We start from the raw sequence: 20,753 nt of genomic DNA, 5'->3' as shown, positions 1-20,753 counted from the left end.
TAATTGCATTGGAAACTGAAGCCAAATTCAAGGAGATAGCTTCCTCTGTTCTACTCTAGACTTAACATACTCACTGGTCACTCTCTACCTGTCTCCATACATCCTAAGAGGAGTGCAGATAGAGGTGTTTACAATGAATTGAGAATACTCTACTATAGGAACAGCATTTTATAATTGTACTATGAGAATTAACGTATGATTTGATTTCATCCTGCCTTTTTGAATAACAGAAAGGAATAACCGTCTGGGACTAAGGGATTCTGTTTCCCATACACATTACAAATCAGGCCCCTTTTAATTCTTTGTTTTAAGGTTTAGTTAATAAGAGACAGGATCCTGTATTGTGTCTATGTTAAGTAGATTAGAGAAACGTTGAGGCCTGGGCCCCAATGTGAATTGTTTTGATTATAAGATTTAGGAAGGCTTAATTTACAATGTTTTTTGCTCAATATAAAATGCTGCTGTTTTTATCCTCAAAGGTCTCTGTAAAATACTGTTTGTGTGAATGAAAAATGTATGCATCAGGCAGGGCCAGCTCCTGGCACCAGCATTCCCAGCAGGTGCTTGGGGCGGCAATCTGCAAGGTGCGGCAGTCTGTGTGTTTTTGCCCCCAAGCAGCGCACCAGATTGCCACCGCAGATGGCGGGGGCAGTCCATGTACTGTTAGGGTGGTGCATGCATTTCCGCGGCGGCAGCAATTCGGCGGCAGCTTCTATGTCCAGCTGTCCGCAGCGGCCCAGCTTTTGTCTTCTGGCTGAAGACAGAAGCTGCTGCCGAATTGTCACCACCGCGGAAACGCGCGTGCCGCCCTAACGGCGCACGGACTACCCCCGCCGTCCGCAGCAGCAATTCGGCGCACTGCTTGGGGTGGCGAAAACAGTAGAGCTGGCCCTGGCATCAGGAAAAGGTAAGGTGTGAAGGCTATAGTTAACCAGATGGTCAAGAAAGGAGGAGTGAAGACACTTATAAAGACTTTTCAATGCCAAAGAACCATCAAGATGCATCCATGATTGAGGAAGGGCAGACCCTGATGACCCCTGAGGTGAAGGCTGGCACTCCTAAAGACAATTGATTAAATCAAATCTGGGACAGGATGACCCTCTCGAAGGTGTTTTGGAATGTTAATGTCAAAAGATAACACCAGTTAAGGAGTAACCAATCATAAACAAACACAGCAAAATCCATAGACTTCAACAGAGAAAAAGGACTATAAGAACAGGGTGCTTTGCCATGGGACTTTGGGTTTGTCTTGCCACTACTCCAGGAGCATCAGATCGGGACCAACAGAGCCCGTCTCCCATCTATGACCAATGTGGCTGGCCACTAGATTGATCCAGACTCTGGACTGGTAACTATAAACATCGACTGGCGGGACTGTGCGCATGATATGTGTGTGTGTGTTTGAAAAGCATATGCTAACTGCTGTATTCTCAATAAATGTGATGTGTTGCCTTCTCCCCTATAAAAGATCTTTTGTGCTTCTTATAAGTATAACACTACTGTATTTAGCCTGACATTTTGACACCCAAAATCTCTGTAAAGCCCTGATTCTCATCTCAGTTATGCTAGTGTGAATCAGGAGTAACTGCACTGGCATTAGTGGAATTACAGCAATATAAAATCAGATCAGAATCAGGTCTTAAAAAATCTGCAGATAACATCTTTATTGTCTGAAGTTGCTGTGCTTACTTAAAGATTGGTTTTCTTTAAAGAGAGAGAGAGAGAGAGAGAAAGAGAGAGTAGATGAAAATTATCAAAACAATCACCCTAGTCCATGTCTAGAATATAATAACATGAATACCAGACATACATGCACAATTAAATAATAGGTTTCACAGATGGTTCTAAAAATGTATCTTTCAGCTACTAGAAATATGCCCACGACATAGAAATATTATTAAAAACTTTAAGACAAAGAGCAAAATAAAATCTTGTTGGAACTCTCCACCCCAAATAGCTGATACTATCAGCTGAAGTTTTCAGCCTGTACTCATGTTTTGTTTTGTTTTTATTTAAAATTGACTTTGTGTAGACAGAGGGAAACTACTCAGTATGTGACTGAGAAAATTCAGTGCGATGCTTTGGATGAATTTCTTTTGTCAAAGTTTAAACATTTCTTTTGGATTTGTAAGTTGATGTTTCTTCTTCTTTTTATTTCCCTGTACTCTGTATGGGTGAGCAGCATGTGTGGGTGCAAGGATCTTCCCTTCCCTTTGTGTGACCCAAAAGGGAGGCAGAATTACAATCCTTGCATTCAAAGAAGCAAATGGACTCATCCCTACTCTTCCAGAGGAACTTGGTGCCCAAAAGGGATGGGGAGGAGGCACAGGCATAACTTCAGTGCAGTTAGACTAGTGAACAAAACAGTGTGGCATCAGTGGCTGGCCTTAGGTTATGTAGCTTCTGACTGTGTCTGAGTCTTGAACAAGAGACTCAGAACTTCTCTGGGTTAACTTAACTTCTTGAGGAGCTGGAAACAAAATACTAGTTTAAGAACTGTGTTCCTCTCTTTCTACTTCTGGTTCATGCTTTGAGAATTTTGTTTAATTGATCAGGCTTTTGCTAACTGCTGCTTATTGAACCTTCCAGTGGTGAAAAAAAGCAAGTGTTCAAAGTAGAAATGTAATTTGTATTTGCTCCTAGGAGGACACATACCACAATATAAAGTGAATCTCTGCACATATTTCAAGAATAACAGAGACTTGATTACTTCCTCACACACAACACCTACAAAAATTTTGCCACTTTGGAAGTTTCATAATGCCATTACCTGCTTACTTTGATTTTCCTATTGTTATTTCTATTCACTTATTTTAAATCTATTTGTACTAGTGGCTGGATTTTTCTCATAATTGCTGCACAAGCCCCTTACATTTTCATTTATAATTGATCAATATGCTTACTATAAAAGTCTTTAAAGCATGCTGCACTTAAATGTTAAGCTCTTTCAGGGCTTATTTCTCTGACTGTGAAATTAGCATTATTGTTAGGTTATGGTATTGGTATTAGTAGTTTGTGTCATACGGAGCAGTAGTAAAGGGCAATAGGTGTACTATAAATCAATGTAGAATTATATTTGCCTGTTGAAGCACATGACTTCAAATTTGCATTAGTGTCAGTTCTCAACTAATCTGCTGTGCAGCGATGGAAGATTCATCCCCTGTGTATACACTGTCAGCCTGCTGTGTCTATTTTGGGCCCACACCTTCTTCCACTGAAATCACTGGAAAAAAAGCTCCCTTTGACTTAAGTGGGAGCAGCACCAGGCCTTCTGTGGCTAAAAGGAGAGTTTCAGTTTCTAGCAACCGATAAAGGGCCAGATTAGGTAATAAAGGTAATAATTGGAGACATACCAATCTCCTAGAACTGGAAGGGACCTTGAAAGGTCATCGAGTCCAGCCCCCTGCCTTCACTAGCAGGACCAATTTTTGCCCCAGATCCCTAAGTGGCCTCGTGAAGGTGCATAAAGGGGACACAGGACACACTTGCAATATAGACTTGGTGGGCGAAATCTGGAAGTCAGTGAAAGTTTTGCCATTGGCTTCGGTGGGTTAGGAGTTCAACTGGTGTGACGGCACTGCCAGAGGACTGGTGGCCGCTGGCAATGCCAGAGGTGCTAGACTTCCTGAAAAGGGTGGGAGGGCATGTCCTCTCGTAGAGCTGGCCAGGGGTAGAGGGAAGCACATGTGACACTCTCTCCCAGGCTGGCAGACCTGTCACTGCAGAGCAGACCTTTCCACACATCTTCTAGCTGGGGCTGTAGATTGTTGTCACATACTGACAAACACAATATTTTTAAATGAAAAATATTTGTGCGATATATTTGTGTTTAGGCACATGGGAAAAGTTTCACTTCAGTAAATGTTCACTTTGGTTACCTTTAGATTCTGAAGTGATAAAAGACCAACTGGGGATTACTCTTTTCTTCAGTTAAATTTGTATAGTGGTTGCTTGAGCACAAAAGGTTTTTCTTACTAAGCTCATGTTCCAGTCAGGATTCCACTGAAATAGCTGTTCCATGATTTTGTTGTTTGCTTTTTAAAGGATCCTGACTATTGCTTCAATAATCTTCAGAAGTAGTTGAAATTGATTGTTAGTGTGTAAAACCTGTAAACACTAAACAGCAAATAAGAAAGGACAGGGCAGTATGTGAGCATTCAAATACAGTTAAAAATAAGGAAAAGTACTGAAACTGGAAACTGCTGATGGCCTCTTGTTTGCATGTGACCAGTGCACATGTTGTATCCTTTTGTTTTCATGTAGCCTATTTAAAAGTAGGTGCTTCTCCTGCCTAATGAAGACACAGAATTCTTGTGCTTATTTTCAACATGATCAAGACCTGAAGAGCAAGTACTGACTGGTTGTGCAGTTATGTCAACACTGATCATTGACCTTGATTTGTAACAGGCCCAGCTGCTAGAAAAGGTGATCTTTAATGTCATTGACTCATTACATTAAATTAATTGTAACTGAAATAATAATGGGTGAATCAGCATATGCTGCAAAATTTTAGGAGATCTAGGAGAATTGTAGATAATTACAGTTTGGAACTGTTTATTTGAATTAGATTTCAACATTTCTGCATTGGTTTCAGTTACCAAAAAGTGAACTTTTCTCCAAACAATAGATCAAATTTACTGTTGAGGTAAAGGATGTAGATGTTGCATATTGGCTGTCGGTGATAAAGTAGTGAAAAATTCTTACACCATTTAAGTATTTAGGGGGCATACAATAGGAAATAGAAGCAATAGACAAGCAACTAAGAGGAATGTGTAAGATAAAGTAACTGGAATTCTTTTTTTTCCCCCAAATCTATTTCACTGTGTTATCACAGTTCATGGGAAGTATATCTGTGTTCCCCCTGATGGACCACCAAAGACACCCACTGTACACTCCCAGCTCCTCAACCATCAACTGCCTTGGGCAAAAACCTCTCTCTCTCTCTCTCTCTCTGCTGACCATGGTTTTTCCAGAATGCATAATTCCCTGCCTATACTGTGATGTTTGTAGCAAGCCAGACTGCCTAAACAGACCAGCATCTGCACTTCATTTTCTCTTCAAAGGCTATGAACAACATAATTACCATATATAAGTGACCACACAGTCCTTTCTAAGCAAGCATATTTTTAAAATATAAAGAATGAATGTCCCTATACACATGCTAAGGCTTACCAGAGGTCAGCAATGAGTCTTGCAGAGACACAATAGGCCGAAGTATTTCCAACCCTTCCCAGCATCCCCACCCTTTGCCCCTGGACAGAAGGTCCTGACCATTTGTGGGATCAGAAAGAAGTCCCTGAGTCAATTTATACTCTATTTATCCAAAATGCCTTCTTTTTCCTGTTGATCTCCAGATAATGTAGTTTGAATTAATATAGGTGAGCCTCTCAACATGGTGGTCCCTGTCTGGAGGTGTTACAATCGGAGTGAATTTGACTTATCACCTCCACTGTTCCTAGCTCCTGAAGGAGACATGGTCACCCTCCCCCATGGAATTACATACAGTCCCTGGCTCACACTGATACATAAACTTAAAACAGGATGTTCTCCCAAAGATATTGCAGGAAATTGCCGTAAGGGCTGCAGGACTAGGCCTAACATTTGTAAATTCACTCCCTCTTACTGCAGTTCTTTTCAAGCCTAATTTCTAAATAATAGAAACAGGTAAAGAACTGGAGTTTGTCTCCAGCAGGTGCCTTAACATAGGTTTGGTGTACACCTAAAACATAGATTGTCATAGCTATGCAGGGCAGGGGTGTGAAATACCTACACTCTTGAATAACATAGCCATGATGACAAAAGCCTCAGGGTGGATGCACCCATGGCACTGAAGAGTGCTTCTGATAACATAGCTAGCATCATCTGGGGAGGTGGTGTTTCTACACCAGCAGAAAAACTCTGCTGGTGTAGTCTGTGTCTACAATAAAGGCTATGGCAAAATGTCTATGCTGGCATAAGCCATTTGTCCAATATATTTAGGAGATGTTTATCTTCTACCATTTTGCAGATTAACTAGAATTAGAAGCTTTCTGGAGGGAATGGGAAAGAGAGGATGGGGAAGGAAGAGAATAAGAAAGAAAATACAAGTAAATATAGTAGTTTTAATACTTAACATTTCATAAAAATAAAAATTAAAAAGTTAAATCAATTCCAGTTGCAAAAATTCCCTGATTTTAGGTAGTGGATATTCAGCAGATACAATACCAGCACAAGATACATTTGGCTTTTTATAAGGATGCTAGAATGTGTTGGCAACCACCATCCTTATAGTATCTGCTGAATATCCACTACCTGAAATCAGGGAATATTCTAATTTAAGAATCTTGCCCCTCAAACACTAGCTACTACTGGTTAGTGCGGCAGTTCTCAAACTGTGGGTCGGAACCCCAAAGCCAGAGCCCAACTGCCTGGGGTCAAAGCCTGAGGCCTTCAGCCCGGGTGGTGGGGTTCAGGTAACAGGCCCCCACCTGGGGCTGAAGCGCTTGGGCTTTAGCCTCCTCCACCCTGGGCAGTGGGGCTCAGGCAGGCTCCTGTAGTCATTTCTGTTGTCAGAAGGGGGTCATGGTGCAATGAAGTTTGAGAACCCCTGGCTTAGTGGGAGAGGGGTTACATATAGCTTTAAGATTGTGGCACAACAGAAGTGAGAATGCAGTAAATGCTCTAAGGAGTACCTTAAAATTTAATCCACATTAGATGCAGGGAACGCAGTTCATCATACATTATAGATGGAGATATGACAAAACCTTAGAGCTCATTTTTTAAACCTGTCATATAGCAAAATGCTTGATTTGCAGGCACTCATTACTTCAGTGTGACAAAATAGTTCAGATCAAACTCTTCAAATAACTGCAGAAATAACTTTTAAAAAAAGTTTTTTTTTTCTCTTTTACCATAACTTTTTATACGGCTAGGCATACCATGACTCACGGAACTGTATGCTACAAAACACTAATGCTACTTCAGCTAGGAGGAGAAAAGAAAAGAAAACCTCTCTTGGTGGAGTCTAATGGAGCCTCTTGGTTGACACAGATCTGGCTGACCTGAAGAAAGGTCAAAACTCTATCTAGGTGATAGGAGCCCACTGGCTTGAGTCAAACTAGGAGAAGAAACTGGGTTGCTGGGGTGAACATGACCAATGGTAATGAAGCTATGGGGAGCATTTGGTTGGAGGGAGATAGTGGCAAGATATTTGTCTGCCCTGGGAAATCTGGCTAATAAGCTGGAAGGACTCTGACTTGGCCCACAGGGAATTAAGGTAATAAAGGGTATAAAGACGTGAAAGAGAGACAGGTAAAGAAGAAGACTGGAGTGTGGAGGAGAAGAAATGCATGGGAGATGCAAGAGACAGGGTGAACGGAGGAGGTGAAATCCCTTCCGGGCAGAGGGCCAACGCAAGCCCTGTACACCACTTAAGTGACAGGTTAAGTGAAGTTTAACTGATAAATATACCTTATGTTGGCCCTCTGCACAGGGAGGGATTTCAGCCAGCAACAGAGGAAAAAGTTCGAGACAATAAAGGATATCACATATACATAGGAAAAGAAATGACGCTTAAAGTGCTAAAGTAAAATATTGAAAAGGGCATTGGTAGAAAAAGAAATGAGAAGATACATAAGGAAATGAGAAGAACCCCCAGAATATGAAACAAACAAACAAACAAAAAAACACAGCCCATAACAGAAGAGAGGAAGAGCAGCAATTTAGACAAAACAAACAAACCCCCCCCCACACACACACATTTCAGAAACTGGGAAAAAATGATGAAAGAAGAGAATAAAAGTCAGAATCATATGGACAATTTGTTTTTAAATTTACCTTATTAATTCACGTATCACAGAATGTCACACGATTTTACTCACATTGAAAGAGTGTTACTTTTTTGAATGTTTCCCCACAGTCTCTGATACATTGCCTGGTTTGAGGTAAATAAGTCTGAGTGGAGCCCTCACTGACAGACTCAACAAAAAGGCCAATGTCTTCATGAGCTATGAAAATGAATTACCTTTTCATCCGCAGACCCAATCCCACTACATCAGGGTTTGGGATAGGTTGGTGGGGCAATTTGAGGTAACTTGCTTTGGGCCTGTCAACGCAGTTCTCTGGGTAAGCAGAACTTCAAGCTGATACCTTTTACAAACACAAAGGTACTATAACAGGAAAGAAGAGATGGTGAGATGGTCTGATTGAAGGCGAATCATCCTTGTCATTTCCACCTGCTAAGAATAAAGGACCACATTATGATATCCTCTCTATATGTTAAACAATACAGAAGACTAGAGTGACTGCTGGCTTTGTCTCCCTTCTGGGCTCATCTGTTAAGTTCTGGACTGTGAAAGGAATGTTCTTTGATCTGCTATTGTGTGAAACAAACATCTTCATTTTTGCCAGATACCAAAAAAAAGGGCTTAAATGGGATTTGAGTGATACATTGGCTTATCCTGGACCTCTGCACAGAGGTGGACTTCACTTCGATACTTGAATGCTATTTTCTCTAGGATTTGATAAAAATGTATTTAAAAACCTATTTGTCTGCCCTGGAGTGGCAGTATATTGCTGCCACTCCACAAATAGCTGCAGTATATTGAAAGCATAGGTAGGTAAAACACTAACCTTGAAAATGTCTTTCTGAAACAGTAATAAACCTCTTCTTACTTTAGAAATGTTGTTAATGTAAGACCTTTGAATCCAATAATGTATATAGCCCCTAATATAAGCTACAGAGAGATACAGCTGAATTGTTTGGTATAGATATACTAGAATGTGCTGATCCATTGTCATTCATTTTTACGAAGCTACAGTTTTATATTTCTGAAATCTTTGTAATAGCATGGCAGCGAGGGACATAAGCTGATGATACCCATTTCCACGAAGGAAAAAATAATTAAAATCCATGAAAATGACTATTTACAAGAAAAGGGTGAATCTCAAAATGTTCTCAGAACAGGTTCATTTGGGGAAAAGTTAGGAAATCGTTAGATGCATCTGCAAACATCATTCTAATTATCCAAAATATTTTGGACTCCACCATCCTATTGCTTTTCATATAACCACAATCCTTCCACTAGGTCCAATTCTCTGTGTGGGGTTTTTGGATGCAGGGCTGGTGCGAATGGCTTGCTCTGACTCCCTAGAGAATATTATTTCTTTCTATGGCTCTCTTCTCCAAAGCAGTTTTTGTTCTTGTTGTTCCTAGGTCAAGCTTTCTCTCCTACCACCACACAGCAGTTTGGTTCAGGATGAAGATATCTTCCCTTCTCCATCTAGCTTCTGTAGAGGATGGGGGCATAGCCCCTTCTACCCCACCATTTTGGTTGCAGAGGAAGGAGAATTCACTCTGCACCATGCCATGTGATTGTTCCTTCCACGAACAATACCACAACCCATTATTCAGCCATTAGAACTCTGTAACACAAATTTGAGGGCTCTTGAATAGTTTTGCGAATATTCACAGTGCATCAGCACTGCATACAAATAAATCGCACAGGTGTTTCTGAAACGGATACATTCAGAAAATGCTTAATTGCCCTCAGACTCTCACAGTAGGTTTGTAGCAGTACACTCGGCTCCAACATAAAAATTTTACCCTCACTTTACCAACTGCTACTTTTCTTTCAGACAACTCTTCCTCAATTCAGTCTTTCATAAATATATGTACTAATATTTAAGTGGTGGTACTTAAAGCTAAGTGCCATATAAGCATTATCAGTGTACAGTCATTTATTCTCATTGCTACAACAGAATGCAGAAGAGGTGAATTATATTTGCCTTTCCCAGAAAATTAGCATACAGGCAGGATTGAAATTGAGGTGGGGAAGTCAAATATTATGGACATTAAGATGAGTGCACCAGAGAGATTTGCCATTTTAATAGATAGTTTCTGTATTTACAAAGTGGAAATTTCCATTAATATTTTTAAGCTACGAGTTTTCTATAACTGTACCCATTTCATAGTTATCAGTTTTAACTATTAACAAGTAATTCAAGTGATTTTAACTGTGAACAAAGATGAGAGGCCACATATTAACATTTTGCCAAAAGAGGCAGAGATAGTCTCTTCTGACTATAACGGCACTGGCTGTTGAGTGAACACTCCCTCCTGACTAGCAGTGTGTCTGCAGACCCTCCCCCATCTCTGTCTTATTCTCTCTTCAGGACCCTTTAAGAACATGCAGAGGCTTTCTCTGATTACCAGTGCCCCTGCCTGAACTCATTTAATACCAGAACCAGTTTACAGCAACCCACAGTCTGAAACTAAAGTCCATACTTTTTGCTCTGGAATTTTCTTTCACCCCCAAGGATCTTCTCTCCCACTCTGACCTGCCAGCCAATCCTCTCAGCTCTCCCTTCTTTATAGGGAATTGCCTAAATTTCCCTCAGCTGTGACTCATTCCATAATCAGGTTTGCCTTAGCCCAAGGCTCTCCAGCCTATGGGGCAAGCCACTCCGTTACATGCACAGACATATTACCCTTCACAATACCAGGACACTGAAGTCAATACTAGTTCTACTTCAGTGGGAATTTCAAGGTCAGATTCAAACATATAAAAAAAATTCACAAGCACTGTCCTTGAGGTGCTGTGAAATTCTTCCTTCAGTCATCTTTATTCACTCATACAATCAAATTGGCTTTATAAAAAGCAAACTAGCATCTGATAATGTCCACAGGATTCTCTCACAGCAAACTAAGCTTTTCACACACAATGTCTTTCTTCTATTGACTTTCAGTTTAGGAAGAGAGACAAGAGAAGAATTCTCCTATCTTCTCTTTTGTTTAGCTTTGGAACCTGGACTGTGGCAATAACTTTACATCCTGCACTTCCCTGATACAAAGTGGTTTCTTCTGAACATGTGTTTGACTCTGTGCCAACAACAACCTTGTCTCTCACCTTTCCATGATCCAATTCCCAGGCTTCAGCAGACAATTAAATCTTTCAGGCAATGAGTTACATTATGAAAAATTCTGAATGACTAGCCCTAGTAGACCTGCCTCACCCAAGGTCTTTGCATTTGAAGTAACCAAGTAACTTACTTTCCAGGTCATAGTAATACTATGGAATTTCAAGAAGAATGAACACCTTAACTTTGACACATTACGGCTTTAAGAAACTAATTACAGCTATGAAAATAGGAAGCACTGGTGATGCTTTTTATGAGGTGAGTCATGATCCTGAATATAAATGTTGTTCCATGTATCTGTCCTGTTCTTAGAGCACTGCAGCACTGATTCTGTACAAGGATAAGCATTAATATAATTTTAAAGAGCCTGTTTTAAGAAAACCCAGGAACTTGTATACATTAGAATAACAGAAGAGACAGTGTCAGAACAGGGTTCAGCCTCTTTCTAGTATAATTAGATGTTTGACTTCCTATAAAGTGCCAGCTTCATTCTGAAGAACAGGGGGTCTGTAGAATACAGACCCTGCAGGTCCTAGTCTCTCTTTTGTTGCTGACTGGAGAATGGTGAGAGAGATCCCATTTACAGTATTCTTAAATCAGAGTCTTCAAGCAATTCAGATCTGAAGAAAAATTCTCAACTGTGAATGAAACTGACACTTAGCTAAAGAAAAAGAGGAAGTCTCTAAGAGGTGTTTGAGTAGCAGACATTTAAATAAAGCCAAAATGGTCAGACGGGGAGAAGAGGTTCAATTCTGGAGAACAGGAAAGCCACTATTCTCCCTCTCATCTTGAAAATGTACCTTTGGTACTGTACCAATGTAAAAGGTCAGGGGCGGCTCTACACATTTCGCCGCTCCAAGCACGGCGTCATGCCACGGGGGGGCGCTCTGACGCTCGCTGGTCCCGCGGCTCCGGTGGACCTCCCACAGGCGTGCCTGCGGAGGGTCCGCTGGTCCCGTGGCTTCAGCCTGCGGGAGGTCCACCGAAGCCGCGGGACCAGCGGACCCTCCGCAGGCATGCCGCCGAAGGCAGCCTGCCTGCCACCCTCCCAGTGACCGGCAGAGTGCCCCCCTGCGGCATGCCGCCCCAAGCATTCGCTTAGCATGCTGGGGCCTGGAGCCGCCCCTGTAAAAGGTAACCAGGTGGATACTCTACTGGCCCCACGGGATAAACCAGGGAACTATGAGGAAATATGAAGTGAGACTTTGGAAAAAGGGTACCAATTCAGTGACCATTGGAATCAATGGGCACTGGACCTGGGCCAGGCACCTTTAAAGCAAGGGCAGGTCTGGGACAGAGTGTACCATTAAAGCATGGAGCCAGCCATTACAGCATGAAAATATTTTATTAAAAATACACTGACGTATAAACATATTGATTGGGTAACCTCTTCCTAACAAACTTAAATTACCATTTTTCCTCACTATAAGAGAAAAAAATGGTAGATGGTTCACATTTGGCCAGCAAATGTGAGGACAAATGTGAAATTACCTTCCTAATTTGCTGTAATCTGCTCTTCTCTATCCCTCTCCATCCCTCATTTGAAACTCTTCTCAAGAAAAATCTATGGTGAAATTCTGTGCTGTGCTTCTCAGAGGTGCAGCACAGAACTAGCAGCCTTAGAGGATGAGGCTTTAAAATGGACCTTTGTGCCCTCCTGATCCTGAAATGCTCTTCAAGATGGAGAGGGCTCCCAGAGTAAAACAGACCAACATACAGGCTGCAGCATTGCCTGGAATTTCTGTAGCGCTTCATGCAGCCATGGCATTGACACACTTATCCTCTGCTCAGCTCCTCCCCTTAAAACATACATATGCTGCGGCTGTTGAGGGACTCCTTAGGGTTTATGACTGTCTTCCACAATGCCTTTGCCACAGGAATCCTCTCCCTGTTAGAGGCGGGTTTTATGTTTTTGTTACTTCACCCCCACACACACACTCGACATCAAGGGGCCAGAATAGGGGTGAGGCTGTCACCCTCAGCATGTAATTATTCTTGTATATTCTGAAAAGAATCTTTCCCTTATTTAAATTTTTCCACCCTCTTCTTCTCATCTAAGGATTAAATCAAAATTGTGATAGTAGTAACATTAAAAAAGAGAGGACATGACAGACTCGGAAGCCTCTTTGTAGTTACAAATCAGACCTTTCCTCAAAGTGGTCCTACATACAACACTCAGCACTTCCCTGCTAGGAGATGTTTCACAGCTGGACAACTATGTTTTAATAGGCACTGTTATCACTGGATACACACTAGCCCTCTAATATCTCTCACACCCACCTCAGATAAAGCCAAATTACAGAATATAACCTAACATTGACTGAAGAAAACTGGAATGCCGCTGGGCAAATTGGTGAATTAACCTTTCCAGTTGGTACTATCTGCCTAATGCTAAATAATAAGGAAATATAAAAGATTGTTAGAACAGCCAACTAGACCGTATTCAAGTAACCTTAGACTTGACAGCCAGCTGCAGATATTAACATTCGCCAGCATCTTAGTTCCATGTACCTTTTGTCTTGTGAGAAAATTGCTTCCTTCTGGATATGAGTCTATACCAGTAGCTGAGAAGCCCTGAATATCCCAATCATTGCCTACTACTAAATTTGTCTGTTAGGCTTGAATTCAGATAATCCTTATATCGCTGTATTTTAGGATGCTTTTACTAATACCATCACTCTTGTCCAAAAAAGTACTTTTATGACATTAGAAATATCTTAATCCTCCTTCAGTAACAGAATGAAAAAGAAAAAATGCCAGAACTATCATTATGGGGAAGAAATAACATTATATAAAATGGACTTTTTCTGCCTGCCCTGAAAACCACTCACAGGATATATTTACTGAAGCATAGTCTCCATCACTGGCTTGAATAAATACAGACGTAATACACGGTATATAGCTTATTTCTATCTCCCTTTTTTAAATATTAGCTTCTTTTTTGTCTCATGTTTATTTCCACCTTTCCTTGAAATGAATTATGTTTATTCAATTACTGTTCAAAATGTAGTAACACAGGATTACCTAAATTTGGTAGACTTTCTTATATTAGTCTGATATGCCTAATGTAGAGTAACAGTGTTTATTGAATCACTCATCTGTAACACAAGAAATGTGGATCCTTATTTTGTCCTTCAGTTTATTGTTACATTTCAATATAATTTTTTTTTTACAGTAGGAAACCTTGTTTTACAAATAGGTTCTACAAGCTCAACATATTTGATGAAATTTATTTTGAAATCTCTAAATGACTAGCTAAGCCTGAACCTTCTCTGCAGAGCCATCCTTAATCGTAATCAGAAGCTAAAAATGGTGATGTTGTATTAGCTCTAACAATACTACAGTATAGGGCTCAACTGTGCTCCCAATGGAATCAATAGGAGCAGGATCCGGCCCATAGTCTCTAGTTCGATAAATGTAGGCCTTGGTCCTGCAATTCTTAGGAACAATTCCATTAGCTGCAGGATCAGGCTCTTATTGTGTGCCACACTTTCTTGTCCACTCACTGCATGTAAGATATTTAAAGTCACTGCAGGCAAGACATATGTCATTAAAGAGGAGGCTACAGAGTTTTCCTTTTAGCAAATCTGCATGATCTGTGTGATTCTCATTGTACAGTTTAACGGAGCTCACTAATATTTATGTCGGGATCCACGCATCTGCAAGGACAGTAGTGGTGTTGTTATAAATGGACACCTTTCCTTCTTCACTGGTATGAGCCATATAGGAGAGGCTGCTTCATTAATTATTTACCTTTTAGCATTGTAGCAGTCTCTTTTAAATCGGATGCTAAATCTTGCATGAGTATTGATCATAACTTAATATCGTCCATTATAAATAGAGGTTTTTATTAATTCAGAACAACAATTTATTACAATCCCAGGGGGAAAAAATGAACACTTAATTAGCCTTGGTAATCTTTCATGGTCGTTCTGAAGGGACAGAGGATGACAAAAATTTGTATTTGGCTATCTAGTATCATTTTTAATATTAGAATATCATATCAGATCTGCTGTTCTCCAAGCCTGTATCCAAGATAAAAGGATTACATGCCTTTATAGAAAGCCATTATTTTACATTTATAGCAGTACATGAGAAAGCAAAATTGTTCCTGCTGGAAAATAAAGTTGCTAAATTATTGATGTTAGCTGTCTAATTTGTATCATTTTATAAACTGTATCCTCTTATGCCTTGTTAGCTAATACCAGTTCAAACACATTAGAGTTCATGATGTTCGCTTTGTTAGTACCACTGAAATATGAATAACAAATATATCAAAAATAGCCTTTGTGAAATGCTTCTGCAATGCCCAAGATTTTCTTCGCTTCTGAATGAAAGAACCTCATTTACAGTTAGCGAGTCGATATGATAAACCTTATTTCATTTGCAGCTCATGTCTAACAAAGCCAGTCTGCACAAAACTCTGAAATCCTTTTGAAATACATATCAAACAGCTATTTTCTGACTGCAGCAGAGAGAATAAGACAATGAGACTGTAAAATAGCCTTTGGTCTAACAATAGTTCTATAGAGAAAATTGCAACTTTAGGGCTCAGTTCAGTAAAATTTTATATTATATATGATTCTTCTACATCAAAACCCACATAAGGCTGAGAGCCTGACATTTTGCTTTAGTTTAATTGGGCCCTTAAAGAGAATATATCTAACTTAATTACCATTTATAAAAATTCAAACAAACAAAATAAGAACACTGTGTTATATCTTCAAGTATAATGCAGTACAAAGAATTTTAGGTCAGAGTGTTTAGGTCAGAGTCCCACTAATGGAGCCCTCTAAGGGTTCTGCCATTTCCTATTTCCACACACACACACATACAGAACTGTCACTGGGCCCAACCTCCTAAACCCTAAAGTATGCATGGCTCTTTTCTTTATTGACTCCTCAGGCCAGGTACCAAAGGGAGGAGAAAAGAAGTTCAGTCAGAGGGCTAACAGTGAGCTAGTAACTTGAGAAATAGGGAGATATGTCAGCAGCATAAGGATTTTAGCTGAGTTGGGTGGTGGGCATGAAGAGGTATAGGGACGTAAGAAGTGCAACATTCCCTGAAATGGAGAAAAGACCAGTTTGAGAATAGTAAACACAGATTTGGCTATGTACGGTGTGCTTGTTAAACTAAACAGGCTCTTTATTAAGAGAAGAGTTTACAGAGGTGCTGCAACTGCAGCTAGCATTTAGCAAACAGAATAACTTCCTGGTGTCGCCTCCAGAGTCTTCTCTCCTACAACTTGTGCTCTTTGCTCCAAGTCCCATGCAGGCTGCTACACAGCAGGAATTCTTCATTTGGGATGCAGACATACACAATTTGTTACTCTCTGAATCAGTAGCTCTGAGGCTGAGTAACACAGCTTGTACTGCACAGCTAACAACACAGGGTCTGTCTAAATCTGGGCCTCAGTTAAACAAATATGGAATGGATTCCTAACTACAGGAATGCTGTCCTTAGAGGGAGACATGGCTTCTGCTAATGGTGGGTGAGGAGAAAACATCATGCCTTCAAGATGGAAGTGCTTGTCCTGAAGGCTGTAGGAAGAAAAATAATCTTGCTGTGTGTTTGTGCCTGTTCATAATAGAAATATCCAACTAGACAAAAAAAGATTCATTAATGTACCCCCCCCAAAGAAAAAAACTGTTGGGAGAAGGAGGTTATGCAGGGATAGGACTGAGATGCAGCTAGCTACAAAAGGAACTAAGGTTTATATGGAACCGTTTATAAATTCAATTCTCTCTCAAGGTTTTGCAGTTTCAAGGAGAGCTGAGTGAATATCATAATAAATATGTCAAGTATCAGAGGGGTAGCCGTGTTAGTCTGGTTCTGTAGAAGCAGCAAAGAATCCTGTGGCACCTTATAGACTAACAGACATTTTGCAGCATGAGCTTTCGTGGGTGAATACCCACTTCTTCGGATGCAAGCCAAAGCCGAAGAAGTGGGTATTCACCCACGAAAGCTCATGCTGCAAAACGTCTGTTAGTCTATAAGGTGCCACAGGATTCTTTGCTGCTTCTATAATAAATATGTGAAATGCAGGAGTGCTGGTGAGAGTCTGAACTCTCTTTACTGGTCCTAGACACTTCTCCATTTATGAAATGCTATCAATTATTTGCATTGGTTTGTGCTTGTTAGTTGTTGAGTGGTGGTGCTCTTTATTTACAGTTGATTAAAATAAAATAAAATAGGAAAATGCAAAAGGATCTGCCAGTTCTTACTGTTACAAATACTGCAAAAAAATGCAGTGTGTGGATTACGACTTGAAGGTTTAACTGCCTATATGGCTAGATGGGAAGATGGTCCCAACATGTGTTTCTCTTATAATATGGGGTCACAATATGGAAAAGTTTGAGAACCACAAATGTAAACTGAATATCTGTTCTTAGTTTTAAACTCATTCTGTTTGGCCAGCTCCGCTCCTCTTGTGTTCACCTTCCTGAGACATTTGTGTATTCACATTTAACTAGAACAGATGTTTGTAGAAAGTGAATTTTAAGTTTGCATGCTCAAATATTCTCAGAAAATGAACTTAAATTTATTTTCTATTCATATTCGCACTAAAACCCTGATTTACAACAGTAGTTCTCATATAATAATGGGATGGAAAAAAATACTATAACACTCTTTATTTACCAGCCTATCTTAGATGCTAATATGTCACCCATTTCCTTATTATCTAAAGGCCTCACAATTTTTTAAAGTGTATTTATCCTCACAGTGCACCTGTTAAATAGGAAAGTCGAAACAAAATTCAGTGGATGTTAGGTACCTAAATATCTTTGATGATGTGGGACTTATTGACTTTCCCAATGTCACACAAGAAGTCTGTGGGAAGACCAGAGAATTGGACCTTGGTCTTAAGCAACATAGCTTGGTTTTCGAAACCAAGCCACAGACTAAACAAAATTGAAGACAGTTTTGTTGAATAATTTTTAATAATGATGAACATAGATGAGAAAATCTCTTTATAGATATTTCCCATAGTGAAGCAAGTGTGTTGACTAAATTATCTGTTACAAATTATTTCCTCTGATCTAGTTTTGAGTTAAGTCCCTGAGGCGTTTGAATAAAAGTTTGTTACAGGGTTTTGCTGCCTGTGTTACACAGTATGCCTAGTTACAGTTATGTTATATTAATCCTGCAAACAATCCTGAGTGAAAGAGCCATGATGTAGTGGGTGGGATAGCATTTGGAGAAATGCACACAGAGAATTGCACCTGCTGCTTCAACTTCTATTTTTTCTCACTTTGAAAAGTCTGAGTTTTCTTTAAAGTCATATATTCCATATCAGAAAGCAAGACATATAATACTAAATACACAGTCCTTTTTCAGTAGCTTATATTCACACTGTGTCCTTTATCTTAGTTAAACGCAAAACTGGAATCCAATTCTGAGCAGTATGTGGCAGGGTTGCAAGGATTTTCTTGTCCATGAAAAAAATCTCCATGTTTGCTAATAAATTCTTTGTATCTTAACACAGACTTAGCAGTATAAATGAAATAAGAAATCAGGTTGAATTTATACAACTAATTACTTGTACCTGTCTGCAAACAACATGCAAAACAACTCAAAATCCTCCCATGGATTAGATGGCATTAAACAGAAACTAATTAACACAAAGGTGAGGAGAAGTGGGCCCTTTCTTCAGTTGCTATTGCCTCCCCCAGTGCACAAGCGCTCATCAGATTTACAGATGTATGATTATCAAAATGTTCTGAAATGCTGCTACTGCCAATTTTAGCAACAATCCAGCCTCCTAATTAAAAAGATCTTTTTATGAGCAAAGTTTTATTACCTTTTTAATAATGATGAAATACAGAAATGGAATATTGTTGTCATATGAACAAGTATACAATAACTAGATGGCAATATTGGCATGGAAATACATATTTGATATTTGAGTGATTTTTCTTGACAAGACTTGAGCAGATATTGGAGTTTCTTTCTGCAATAGAAATATAATATAGGGAAGAAGAAAAAGGAGGGAAGGGGAAAGAAGAGAGCGATCTCAAGGTAGCATATACATTTTTAGATTAAGCTTTGCTCTGCTGAATCTTATCTGACTGAAAAATAGTATGCCCCATATTATATGAAAGTGAATTAGTTAAAAGTAGGGCTAGTTGGAACTCAGAATGCCCCTTCTGCTGGCAATTCTGTTTGTGTTTTGTTTTTGTTTTTTGTTAAATGTCATTTCACTTCAAAACCCAAACCTGCAATTTGAGTATTTCCTTTGAACTGAGGGGGAAGGGTGAAAAGTGGGAGGTCCAAAACTTTTATTTTATAATAATCAAAGCAACACTCTGTACTTTTTGAAAATGAAGTTCATAAGGCTTCCCAAGCCACCTGGAGCTCCCCAAGTTTCTTCTGCCCACTTGTGGGTGACCTAGGAGCCAGGAGCCTGGAATCCCTGATAGCTCTGGCTCAAACTGGGGCTTCTACAGCTGCTGGGCTCCCCACTATGGAACAAAAAGCCTAGAAGCCTAAGAGTCACAGATCAAGTTGGGGGTTCCCAGGGCTTCTAGGTTCCTGACTCTCTAATAGCTGACAAGGTGGGTAATTGGATGGAAACAAGACAGGTTTCATACTTGAAATCTGCCTGTTTCCGTCAAAAGATTCAATAAAATCAACACATTCCCACAAAACATTTTTATGTCAGTAAATAGGCATTTTCCAACCAAAAAATGTTCCACTGGAAAATTTCCAGCCGGTACTAGTTAAAACCTATACTGCAAGATATTCCTTTAAAAATAACATTAAAATGACTGACATATTCCAAGGGCAGAATTTGGCTTTGTATATTCAAGACAAGTCCAAGCATCAATCAATACAGGCAAAGAAGGTTTTAAAATTATGTTTTGTTGTGAACAAGAAATTTTGGGGACGTGTATCCCTCTTTGAACTCACTGCATAAAGGCTTTATCACAGATTCAATTGCACCCATTAATACTGCGCATTAATAATATTAACATGGCACAGTGTTTCATGAGCACTTAGCTGCATTCTTGATAAGATATACAAAATGAGTAATAATGAATATTTGCTCATATTTTACATTGATTAATCAAAGTTCTTTGAAGCTCTAGGAAGCAATAATGGTTGCTTGAAGTCTTAATTGAGAACTTTAAGCAGTCAAACATCTGGAGGAGTAGTTTGGGACACTCCTCTAGAGAAGGAAGCGTAACAGATGGGTAAAATGGATCTTAGAGACTGATAAATGAATATTGTACCTGCCTGGCCTCTTTGTTTGGGCAACAGTGTCTTTAGGTATCTCAAAGCTCTGATTTGCTTGCATAGTGGTCACCAGTTTTATCTTTTGCCTAACTAACTAAAACAGCTCCCATGATTTAATACATTAGACAATAGGCTGAAAACATCCAAATAACAGATCCAAAACATCAGTGTCATGGGATATTGTTTTAATATATATATATATATATATATATATATATATATATATATATGTGTGTGTGTGTGTGTAAAAAGCAGCAGAATTAAATTATATATATATATATAATTATATATATATATATAATTTAATTCTGCTGCTTTTTACACATATGGCTGTTTAGGTTGGTTTTCTAGTAGTTGAATAGTCTTTGTTTTTGGTAACAGAATTATTTGAAGTGGTGAGCCTCCTCTAATTCTGTGAGTTGACCTGATTGCTGAGCTTATGAAAATAACATTTCTGTGCTACATGTGTATTTGAATGTAATCCTATGATTGAAAATAAAAGTTCATGAGTATATATGTATATATAAAGCAAGGAAAATTGACTTTAAAAAAAAAGTCTTCTGTTGCCAATTTAAATGAGTTAATACACCTGAACGACTGGAATTCCAATGGGTAACAAT

The sequence above is a fragment of the Mauremys reevesii genome, linkage group 9 (assembly GCF_016161935.1).
Source record: "Mauremys reevesii isolate NIE-2019 linkage group 9, ASM1616193v1, whole genome shotgun sequence".
NCBI classification, from domain to species: domain Eukaryota; kingdom Metazoa; phylum Chordata; order Testudines; family Geoemydidae; genus Mauremys; species Mauremys reevesii.
This window is presented reverse-complemented; position numbering follows the sequence as displayed.